Here is a 12,499-nt window from a genome sequence, read left to right as displayed (position 1 = left end):
TCCCACAGTGGCTTACTCGGTCCAATCTGCTGGTTCTTATGTTGAAATTCCTCAATCATCTTTGATCTAATCTCAGTCATTCCTCTCCATATCCACATGTACATCTGTGGAGATTTGCACAGTCGGAAGTTCGTTATACATACACTACTGCACCCATCAGCTGGTTCAAAGGCAGTAAGACACCTTTCATGTTGCAGGCTTGGCTCTTTCACGTTGTAGTACCCTTTACATTGGTTGTTTGATCACAGTCAGGAGATATCTCTGGGGGGGGGGGGGGGGGGGGGGGGGGTGGTATGCCTCCATTCAGCAGGGTTGGAGTGGGTGGATGCCCATCTGACCCTCAATGCTTGCTGTGGTGAGCAGTTGGAAGGGTTGGGTTGAGGGATGTGATGGATATCATGATATCCACTGCTTAGGTGAGCAAAAGTTCCCTGTAGACCTGAGGACTGAAGTTAGCTCCCAAGGTAAATGTTTAAGCTTTAGCTCAGATGACTTGGAGGGTGTGCGCCTAGTCTTTCATCCTTCTACTGTAGTACTCACTAGCACTGACCTATAGTGGACTGGAAACTATTTCTCAGCTTTAAATTGAAACACTGAACTGCGTCTTCCAAAGAGTTCACTTTTTGTTTGGAGAACTCCAACTTTGCACGAATGCCAAAAGTTCGAAATCCGTAACTCGAAACTGAAGACAGCTTGCCATCGAAACGTTGGTTAATAAATTGTTGTAGCTACTACACTTAAAAAGGTGAAATCTAGAATCTAAAATGGTTATTTGTCTGTCCCCAAATAGAAGAAGCCTATTAATTCCAGGTAGAAACCTTATTGGCTCCATTTAGAACCCTTTCCACAGAGGGTTCTACATGGAACCCAGAAGTGTTCTACCTGAGACCAAAAACGGTTATCCTATGGGGACAGCCAAAGAAACCTTTTGGAATCCTTTTCTCTAAGAGTGTTGAGTGTGCAGCTTTTCATTTTCTTTAAAAAAAAACATTTGTATTTTATTTTTTATGTTACGCTTATTTTCCAGGTAAGTTGACTGAGAACACATTCTGATTTACAGCAACAACCTGGGGACCAGTTACAGGGGAGAGGAGGGGGATGAATGCAACTCTAACAAGGTTTGGTCTGTATACCTTTTATTAGGCAATAAATACCTTCAGTCAGAATATAGTCTCTATTGGAGACTGGAAAGGGTAGGACTTCAAGAGAACATTGATATACACGACATGACCAAAGGTATGTGGACACCTGCTCGCCGAACATCTCATTCCAGAATCATGGACTTTAATAGGGAGTTGGTCCCTCCTTTTGCTGCTAAAACTCTTCTGGGAAGGCTTTGCACTAGATGTTGCACATTTGCTGCCGGGACTTGCTTCCATTCAGCCACAAGAGCATTATTGAGGTCGGGCACAGATGTTGGGCAATTAGGCCTGGCTCACAGTCGGTGTTCCAATTCATCCCAAAGGTGTTCGGTGGGGTTGAGGTCAGGACTCTTCCACACAAATCTCGACAAACCATTTCTGTATGGTCATTCTGAAACAGGAAGGGGCCTGGAAGCACATAATTGTGTAGAATGTCATTGTATGCTGTAGCATGAAGATTTCCCTTCACTGGAACTAAGGGGCCTAGCCCGAACCATGAAAAACAGCCCCAGACCATTATTCCTCCTCCACCAAATTTTACAGTTGGCAGTATGCATTGAGGCAGGTAGCGTTCTCCTGGCATCTTCCAAACCCAGATTTGTCCATCGCTGCCAGATGGTGAAGTGTGATTCATCACTCCAGAGAACGCGTTTCCACTGCTCCTGACTCTAATGGCTACAAGCTTTACACCACTCCAGCTGACACTTGGTATTGCGCATGGTGATTTTAGGCTTGTGTGCGGCTCCTCTGCCATGGAAAACCATCCCATGAAGCTCCCGTTGAACAGTTATTGTGCTGACGTTGCTTCCAGAGCCATTTTGGAACTCGGTAGTGAGTGTTGCAACCGGTGTCCACATACTCCTTTATATATAGTTTAACTTTTAGAACTTTCTCACAAAGACCAGACTCCTGTGAATCACTTTGCTGTCCTGTTCTCATTGGCAGCTCTGCTGATCTCTAAACGACTGATACTGATGCACTGAATGACTTAAGCCCGTTAATTTATTTAAAGCTCTGTGGGTCTTCAGTAATGGAGTCAGTTTTAAGTGTTCCTAAACTCTCCCTGCAGTGCGTGAATATAAGTCTTACTGACTAATGCCAGTAATATTAATAGTTGTGTCTTTCCTTAAGAGTCTTTTGATAAGACATTCATTTTTTTTTGGGGGGGGGGGGGATTAGCGTTGTTAAAAGCCTGAGGAAAAACCTCACGTCGTTATCGATTTTCAAGGATGGCAATGAGTTATTTTTGCCTTTGTAATTTCGCTCTTATGCCGACATGCCTGGGAGTGGTTGCTGGGATTCAGAGAAAATACGATAAGACAAGTTACAATGTTCTGTAATTTCCTGCAAGATTAGAAAGCAAAAAGACACTAAATGGGTAAAGAGCACAAACAAACACAGTCTTTCCCTTATATACAGTTGAAGTCAGAAGTTATCACAATTCCTGACATTTAATCCTCGTAAGAATGTCCTGTTTTAGGTCAGTTAGGATCACCACTTTATTTTTAAGAATGTGAAATGTCACAATAATAGTAGAGAGAATTATTTATTTCAGCTTTTATTTATTTCATCACATTCCCAGTGGGTCAGAAGTTTACATACACTCAATTAGTATTTGGTAGCATTGCCTTTAAATTGCTTAACTTGGTTCAAATGTTTCGGGTAGCCTTCCACAAGCTTCCCAAAATAAGTTGGGTGAATTTTGGCCCATTCCTCCTGACAGAGCTGGTGTAACTGAGTCAGGTTTGTAGGCCTCCTTGCTCGCACACGCTTTTTCAGTTCTGCCCACACATTTTCTATAGGCTTGAGGTCAGGGCTTTGTGATGGCCACTCCAATACCTTGACTTTGTTGTCCTTATTAAGCCTTATTTTGCTACAACTTTGGAAGTATGCTTGGGATCATGTTCCATTTGGAAGACCCATTTGCGACTTCCTAACTGATGTCCTGAGTGTCACGACTTCTACCGAAGGTTGCTCCTCTCCCTGATCGGGCGGCGCTCGGCGTCGCCGGTCTACTAGCCATCACCGATCTCTTTTTCCTTTTCTGTTTGTTTTGGCTATGGTTCTTTTTCACACCTGGTTTCATTTGCGTTCATTTCTGTGTGTATATATGTACCCTGTTGCTTGCCTACGTTTGTGTGGGATTAGTCTTTCAATGTGATGTGCTCTGTGAGGTTATACCGTTATTTGTTTTCACGGATTTCACACACTTGTGTGATTGTCGGAACTTTGTTTGTTCCTCCATGCGTTTGTACAGGTTCTCTGTTGTCGAGGGCGTTGTACCTTTTTCGATTGTGCCATTCCTGTGTTGGTGGACTTTCTTATTAAAACACGCTTCTCAGGACATTCCTTGCTCTCCTGCGCCTGACTCCTACACCTACCACCTAGACGAAACATTATCACATTGAGATGTTGCTTTAATATGTCCACATCCACCTGCCTCATGATGCCATCTATAAGTGCACCAGTCCCTCCTTCAGCAAACCACCTCCACAACATGATGCTGCCACCCCCGTGCTTCACGGTTGGGATGATGTTCTACGGCTTGCAAGCCACCCCCTTTTTCCTCCAAACATAACGATGGTCATTATGGCCATTGTATTTTTTGTTTCATCAAACCATAGGACATTTCTCCAAAAAGTATGATCTTTGTCCCCATGTGCAGTTGCAAACCGTAGTCTGGCTCTTTTATGGCGGTTTTGGAGCAGTGGCTTCTTCCTTGCTGATAGGCCTTTCAGGTTATGTCGATATAGGACTCGTTTTACTGTGGATATAGATACTTTTGTACCTGTTTCTTCCAGCATCTTCACAGGGTCCTTTACTGTTGTTCTGGGATTGATTTGCACTTTTCGTACCAAAGTACGTTCATCTCTAGGAGACAGAACGTGTCTCCTTCCTGAGCGGTATGACGGCTGCGTGGTCCCATGGTGTTTATACTTGCGTACTATTGTTTGTACAGATGAATGTGGTACCTTCAGGCGTTTGGAAATTTCTCTCAAGGATGAACCAGACTTCATTTTCTGAGGTCTTGGCTGATTTCTTTTGATTTTCCCATGATGTCAAGCAAAGAGGCACTGAGTTTGAAGGTAGGCCTTGAAATACATCCACAGGTACACCTCCAATTGAGTCAAATGATGTCAATAAGCTTACATAATTATCTGGAATTTTCCAAGCTGCTTAAAGTCACAGTCTTCTTAGTGTATGTAAACTTCTGACCCACTGGAATTGTGATACAGTAAATTATAAGTGGAATAATCTGTCTGTAAACAATTGTTGGAAAAATGTATTGTGTCATGCACAAAGTAGATGTCCAAACCGACTTGCCCAAACTATAGTTTGTTAACAAAACATTTGTGGAGTGGTTGAAAAACGAGTTTTAATGACTCCAACCTAAGTGTATGTAAACGTCCGACTTCAACTGTATGTAAAAACTCACACACGGAGATATTCACCAGACAGATGGACCCTCTCATAAGTGTTCTCTACCATGGCACTTAGTCATGTACACAGATTCCTGCATTCTGCATAAAAGCCTGAAGGATGATCTTGCTGAGGCGCATGGAACACAGGGATGAGCCGTCATGACCGATATCTGGAGTGTGTGGTGCACGGGTTGACATTTATTGTTAGGAGTCTTCGCCTTAGATAGAACAGCTGCAAAGTCAAAATTGGCTTTAATGTAAAAATGTATAAAAACATCTAGTGTCCACTCTGCAGAGCTGCCTACAGAACAAGATTCATGACAAAAAACCTGCATGTGGAGCTTGGCTTCGCCTGTTCCCAACGGTCTTCATAAGGATGTAAATATTCGGGGAGGGGGTATGGTGAGAGGTACTAACAGCACTGTCAGCTCCTCCAGTGAGCTGGATCCAATTGGTGGAGGCTGGTGGCGGTAGAGTCATCTTAAAACCACATTAGGATGAGGAAGTGGTCGTCAGGGATATAAACACATACACATGCTCACATACTCGCATGAACGCCATACCATACACACACATGCAGGGACAAACATACGCACACACACACACATGCTCATACACACACACACACACACACACACACACATAGATTACTGTGTAGATGGACAGTCACTGCTTCGATAGATCAAGATAGCTTCACCCTCTTTCAATTTCCCCTATACGTTATGATGGCACTTCACAGAAGGGTTCATACTGAAAAGCTATCATTGAGATAATAAGTAAACTTCAACAGCCTTTTACTCTTCAGCATGAGGCACAATCTATTCTGTGTCACAGAGTGGATGGGGATACCTAAGCTAATCAAAAGCTGATGCAGGTAGAATGACTCACGGGTGACTGTGACTCACTCACCTCTCGATGCTATTTCAACTACCTGTACACTCCCTTCTCTATATTCCTCCCTCCTTCTCTCTTTCCCACCACCTCTCCTTCCGCCTCCAAATGACCTGAGACCCCCATGGCTGTCAGGTGGGCGAGCGATACTTGTCATGGCGGAAGTGCCATCACCGCCACCCTGCCCCGATTCCACCGCCCCCCCGCTAGACAGCATCCATTTATGCTAAAGCTAATGAGCTTTAACCAACAGGCAGGGATTATAACGAGCTAACATGGAGTCACAGTAACTTTGCTTCAACTTCTCTTCATCTTAAAGAGCTTCAGGGTGGAGGCGAAGGTTTCACTGAAGTCACTGGAAAAGTATCCAGCTGGGCCTAAACGCGAAGTGTATTTTCATCGCAATGTGGATTACGTTAAAAGTTGACAATGATAATTGCGATGTATGCAAATAGGTCCTCTTTCTACTCCTGCATATGTTAGAGGGTGGCTGAGTGAGTACTCCACCACATTCTGGTGTTCAAATTGAGCTTGTTGGTGCTGTTTTAAGAAACCTTTTTATTAGTAAATTGAATATGCAATGTTGGATTCTGATTCATTTAATTATGCGCACTAGGAGAACTAGGTGCATTTTCTTGAGTGCATGTGGAAAATACTAAATGTGGTTATTTGCAATTGGTGGGAGAATTATATCCACATGTATCATATCCCTTTTTAAATGGATTTCATTCATTCTTTCAATTCATTTCCACGTTCCTCTTTATATATCAAGATGAAACCATTTCTGGGTAACAATTAAGTATCTTACTAACCACGTTTCCATCCACAGTTTTTATGCGAGTAAAGCCATGATGTATAACAAAATAACGACAGCTCTGATGGAAACAGGAAGTTTCGGGACACTTTTACAAATACTGACGGATCTTTTTTTCGTTCGACATGGTTGGATCTTTTTGTGTCTGTAAAATAGATTTTGCGAGAAATGGTGGTGGAAATGTCTTTATCTGCAAATATTGATAGAATAACCATCATATCGAAGTAAACTTGGAGTCACACGATGATATGGTGTGTGGTCCTCCCACTACGACTCGGAAAACATTCAGTTTAGTGGGCTACAGATGAAATAAGTTATGATGAACTTCACAGGGTGGTGGAAGTGCACGGTATGAGCTTGATGCTCCTTTCCAATAAATGTTTTTATTCTGGTGACATGATGAGCATTGCTTGACTGCCATTTGACCCCCCAAAATAATCTTATTCTTATACATGATAATCTCATCATGTAGATGATAATCTCATCATGTAGAATAACCTACCCACAGAGCCTACCCACACTGTATCTGTGAGATGTTGCATAGAGGACATGTGCCAAGACCAGAGTAGGCACATTTGCTATTTTGTTACAAAACTATCGGTAGAATTGAAAATGCGATGGAAACACGTGGATTTTTATTTGGTACATGGAAACGTTTATTTAACCTCTCTGGGATAGGCAGGACGCTTGCGTCCCATTTGGCCAATAGCCAGGGAAAATGCAGAGCGCCAAATTCAAATAAAATACTATAGAAACCAAACATCATTAAATCACACATGTAAGATACCAAATTAAAGCTACCCTCGTTGTGAATCCAGCCAACATGTCAGATTTCAAAACGGCTTTTCGGCGAAAGCATAAGATGCATTCTGATGATAGCACAATAGTAAACAAAGAGAGAGTAGCATATTTCAACCCTGCAGGCACAACACAATACGCAGAAATAAAATATAAATCATGCCTTACCTTTGACGAGCTTCTTTTGTTGACACTCCAATATGTCCCATAAACAAATGATCCTTTTGTTCGATTAATTCCGTCAATATATATCCAAAATGTCTATTTATTTGGCGCGTTTGATCCAGAAAAACACAGCTTCCAACTTGCGCAACGTCACTACAAAATATTTAAAAAGTTACCTGTAAACTTTGCCAAAACATTTCAAACTACTTTTGTAATACAACTTTAGGTATTTTAAACATTAATAATCGATCATTTTGAAGACAGGATGATCTGTGTTCAATACAGGAAGACAACAAACTGACGCTACTTTTCGAGTCATGCGCCTCTCTCAAAAAGTCCACTTCAAGTGACACTCATTCAAGATGGCCGTACTTCTTCATTACACAAAGGAATAACGTCAACCAATTTCTAAAGACTGGTGACATCCAGTGGAAGCGCTAGGAACTGCAAACAAGTCCCTTAGAAATCTAGTTTCCCAATGAAAGCTCATTGAATAGACAGTGACCTCAAAAAAGAAATATCTGAATGGTTTGTCCTCTGGGTTTTGCCTGCTACATAAGTTCTGTTATACTCACAGACATGATTCAAAGAGTTTTAGAAACGTCAGTGTTTTCTATCCAAATCTACTATAATATGCATATCTTATATTCTGGGGATGAGTAGCAGGATGTTGAATTTGGGCAAGCTATTTATCCAAAAGTGAAAATGCTGCCCTCTATCCCGAAGAAGTTTTTAATGTAGTTTCTTAAAGATTTGCATGTAGTGCTGACTCGACCTGAAAAGGAGGCATTTAGAGGTAAAGAGAGAACATTATGGTTGTAGTTTCTGAAGATCATAAGATCATTTTAAATTCTCATTACAATTCTGCTTTCACAGTCCATTTCATTGAATTGGAATCTAAGCCGTCTCAAATTACATCCTATAGTATAGTTTTACATAACAATCATTGCTTATTCTGACTTGATGAAGACACCATTTTTTAAATTTAACTAGGCAAGTCAGTTAAGAACAAATTCTTATTTACAATGACAGTCTACTGGGGAACAGTGGGTTAACTGCCTTCTTAGGGATAAGCGCCCCGTCAACGGGACAGTTGTAAGTCATGCAGCGCCTTGTGTCACGATCGCAGATTTTAGACAAACAACAAATGTCAGTACATGCACAGTAAGTGTCTTATATCTACTGAAAGCTAAAAGTCTTGTTAATATAACTTCACTGTCTAATTTACAGTAGCTGTTACTGCGGAAAAATGCCATGCAATTGTTTGAGGAGAGCTCCTAACAACAAAACACTTTTTTTCACCGCGATAGGTTTGGTAAATTCCCCTCTGAAGGTGAAATGTGTACCTGCTTTGATTTATCATCGAAAGGGTCCCAGAGATAACATTAAGTGTCGTTTTGTTAGATAAAAGCCTTCTTCATATCCTAAAAAGGTCCATATAGCATGCACGATGGATTTTGTATTTCCACCGGTTCAATTTGCAAAGAAAGGAATCTGTGAAAATCAAACCCTAAACGTTGTTTCAATCCGGTCAAATCACGTTCGTATGTATTCCTCAGAGATCTTAGAAGGTAACAAAACTTCACTATATCATTAGGGGTGTAGTATATCCTATAGGACACCAAATCTGGTCAGAGAGCGACACCTTCATGGCACGCCAATAACGAGGGTGGTCTTCACTTGATCGACTCTGTATCTGTCGCAAAATGTAGTTGCTAAACTTGTGCGACAGCATGCCTTTTCCTTTTGAACAAAAATTATAAGAATATTCAAAGTTATTAAGTTATGAAAACTGGGTGTTTTGCAAATGTTGAACTTATACTATGGCCACTAATACTGGAAAAGCTAAATCAAAGTCCAAGTATACAGATTTGACGAAATTCTTGCAGAAATATGTAATATGAATGCAAATGTCTCCTTCACGATTTGCCCAGGTGACATTACACGTTAGTGACATCACACTAAATGTCATGTAGTTCGCTCATACTTCAAGTTATCCGTCTGAACATACACTTTGCATGTACACTGCTGCCATCTTGTGGACACCACCGGAATTACAACCAGAGTGATGGCTAGAACTGGGACCTTTCTGTTGCATTTCAGAGATGGTGGTGGAAAAAAAGCGGTTGTTTTTTTCTTTGTATTTTCTTCTACCAGAACTAATTGTGTTATATTCTCCTACATTCAATTCACATTTCCACAAACGTCAAAGTATTTCCTTTCAAATGGTACCAAGGATATACATATATCGGGGCGGCAGGGTAGCCTAGTGGTTAGAGCATTGGACTAGTAACCGGAAGGTTGCAAGTTAAAACCCCCGAGCTGACAAGGTACAAATCTGTCGTTCTTCCCCTGAACAGGCAGTTAACCCACTGTTCCTAGGCCGTCATTGAAAAAAATTATTTGTTCTTAACTGACTTGCCTGTTTAAATAAAAAATATCCTTGCTTTAGGGCCTGAGTTACAGGCAGTTAGATTTGGGTATATCATTTTAGGATAATATTTTTTTTTTCGTACCAAAGTACGTTCATCTCTAGGAGACAGAACGTGTCTCCTTCCTGAGCGGTATGACGGCTGCGTGGTCCCATGGTGTTTATACTTGCGTACTATTGTTTGTACAGATGAACGTGGTACCTTCAGGCGTTTGGAAATTTCTCCCAAGGATGAACCAGACTTCATTTTCTGAGGTCTTGGCTGATTTCTTTTGATTTTCCCATGATGTCAAGCAAAGAGGCACTGAGTTTGAAGGTAGGCCTTGAAATACATCCACAGGTACACCTCCAATTGAGTCAAATGATGTCAATAAGCTTATCAGAAGCTTCTAAAGCAATAACATAATTATCTGGAATTTTCCAAGCTGTTTAAAGTCACAGTCTTCTTAGTGTATGTAAACTTCTGACCCACTGGAATTGTGATACAGTAAATTATAAGTGGAATAATCTGTCTGTAAACAATTGTTGGAAAAATGTATTGTGTCATGCACAAAGTAGATGTCCTAACCGACTTGCCCAAACTATAGTTTGTTAACAAAACATTTGTGGAGTGGTTGAAAAACAAGTTTTAATGACTCCAACCTAAGTGTATGTAAACGTCCGACTTCAACTGTATGTCATGACGGCTTTTTTTTTTACACTAAGAAGACGTTATAAGGGATAGAACAACAGATTTTTACCTTGTCAGCTCAGGGATTTGATCCAGCAACCTTTTAGTTACTGACCGAACGCTCTAAGCAATAGGCTACCTGCCGCCCCATATAGGTCATAACTGATGACCTCGATGCCATCAACATAATGTGTTGTAGTAGGTATTGATGTTTTTCTGCATTTCAAATGGAACTTGTTTCAGAAAATAAGTTCTGCATAAAGAATATACTCTAATGCTAGACTTGCACTGTTTAGCCAATGATTAGCAATAGAAAAGTTCACGTCAGGAGGCAATGTTGGAGTTCACACTGTAGCCACATACTCACCAGGGCCCATATGACAGTTCGGATCCCATATCAGACAGACAACAGAAGGACTTGTCAGATAGTGTCTGGTTAGAGCCCTGTGGGCCCCTGAGGGCATCCATATGGGCCTGTGTATCAGCCTCTTATTCAGGGGTCACTGTGGGGCCGTGTCAGAAACTTCCAAAACATGGTTGTCCGAACTGACAATGATTCATGCTACCCGGCTACTGTATGTCTCCTGTCTTGTTGCTCTGAGAGACCCCTGAAAAGGTTGATGGTACAGTACTGAAAGGTGCCTCTCCTCTGGAGCCGATTTCAGATGTTGCATATAACTAATTTGTCCAACACTTTGCTCATCCCTGCCTTTGTCCAGAATGATGGGAGAGTCACATGGGTGACATCATTTCTATTCTTCGCTTGTAGTTCCAAGTGAGTAACGTTAGCCTCTTTGCAATATGTGGAGTCACATGAATACTGCATGTCCAGAAAAAGGGACAGAGGCAACGTTTCAAGGGCCTGAGGGAACTCTCATAAGCAGTGTGTGTTTTGACAGTGGCCCTCATCCACCCATTACTGTGTTCTAGTGGCTCTGTAGCACACTTCTGAGTGCCCCTCCACCACTCCTGAGTGCACTTACATGGCCTGACTCTCTCTGTTGGCTAGCTGCCCGGATGGTTCAGATGGCATGCTGTGTTGGTGGCATACTCGCTACATGAGTGACAATGACTAAGCATAGGATATCTACGCTCTTCCTACAGTTCAATATTGTTTAATTATTTATGAATGTTAAAATATTTGGGTCACAGTTGTTATATTTAGTTGTTATATTGTGTCATTTCTATAGAGGGGTAAATGGAACTCCTCTTATATCCTCTCATGTGTAGCCATTTGCATATATGTGGGGGTATACGTCTTTCTAGCTTCCAGTAATGCTACTGTATTCTCCCAATGACATCATCCCAAACTCTACTTTGTTCTACTCTTGTCTTCTGGCTCTTCTGTTCTGACACTATCTAATGTGAAACCCCACTCCTGGCCCCGACAGTACAGTACATCTCCTCCCTGGCCTTTCTACTGCACTGTGCATCACTGTCGTCCCCTCCCCCTGGCTCTGGTCCCACAGGGGCCAACAACTCCTCAGGGAGTCTGGAGTCATAGTTTGATGAAGCTGTGCCGAGCGAGATGGCCCAACTCCAAATCTGACCGCCCCTCTATCATCATTCAGGGAATGAAGGATAAGAGAGGAAGGGAGAGCTAGGAAGACAGAGAGGCATCAAATCAATGCCCCGTTGATGAAGGCATGAGATCAGTTGAAAGCTCTGGGTTCTCCCATTTCTTTGGTGTCCAGATACTTCAGTGTCGATTAACGTAGTTGTATATAGATCCGTTTTCCTAAGTCTAATTGGGTCTACCTGTGGGTGTTGCTGCATTAGTGTTGTTCAGTTCAGTGGTTCCTACTGTTCTTTTATTGGAGTACATGCATGTCACGGTTTTGAAGTCACCACCATAACTCCTCTCCAGGCATCTCAGCAGGGTGCCATTTTATGAGGTGTGAGACATACAGGTGACATTACACGTCAGTTACTGTCACCCCGGGGCCATGGAAAGTTCACACGGTCAGGGACCAACCGCTATCAACATGGGTTCACACGTTTTACATACATGTCAATGGCCTCAGGATATCGCCAGTTCATAGACTTTTGCAGGTTTTCACAGCCTCACAGATTCAGTGTTCACAGGTCAGAACAAGGTCACGGGGATCTTCAAAACAAATCTCAGTCAAAACAAATATCCTGAAAGAAAAACATTGCTGTTTGTTT

The 12,499-nt window shown here is 41.9% G+C and overlaps 1 protein-coding gene across 11 annotated transcripts in view; it reads left to right on the top strand.

Moving 5' to 3' along the window:
* Positions 1-12,499, top strand: part of LOC109906613 (VPS10 domain-containing receptor SorCS2) — a 327,683-nt gene that overhangs the window by 128,737 nt on the left and 186,447 nt on the right. The gene's annotated exons all lie outside the window — the stretch shown is intronic.

The sequence above is a fragment of the Oncorhynchus kisutch genome, linkage group LG16, assembly GCF_002021735.2.
Source record: "Oncorhynchus kisutch isolate 150728-3 linkage group LG16, Okis_V2, whole genome shotgun sequence".
Lineage (NCBI taxonomy): Eukaryota > Metazoa > Chordata > Actinopteri > Salmoniformes > Salmonidae > Oncorhynchus > Oncorhynchus kisutch.
Note: the sequence above shows the minus strand (reverse complement) of the source record. Positions and strands in the feature narration are given on the sequence as shown.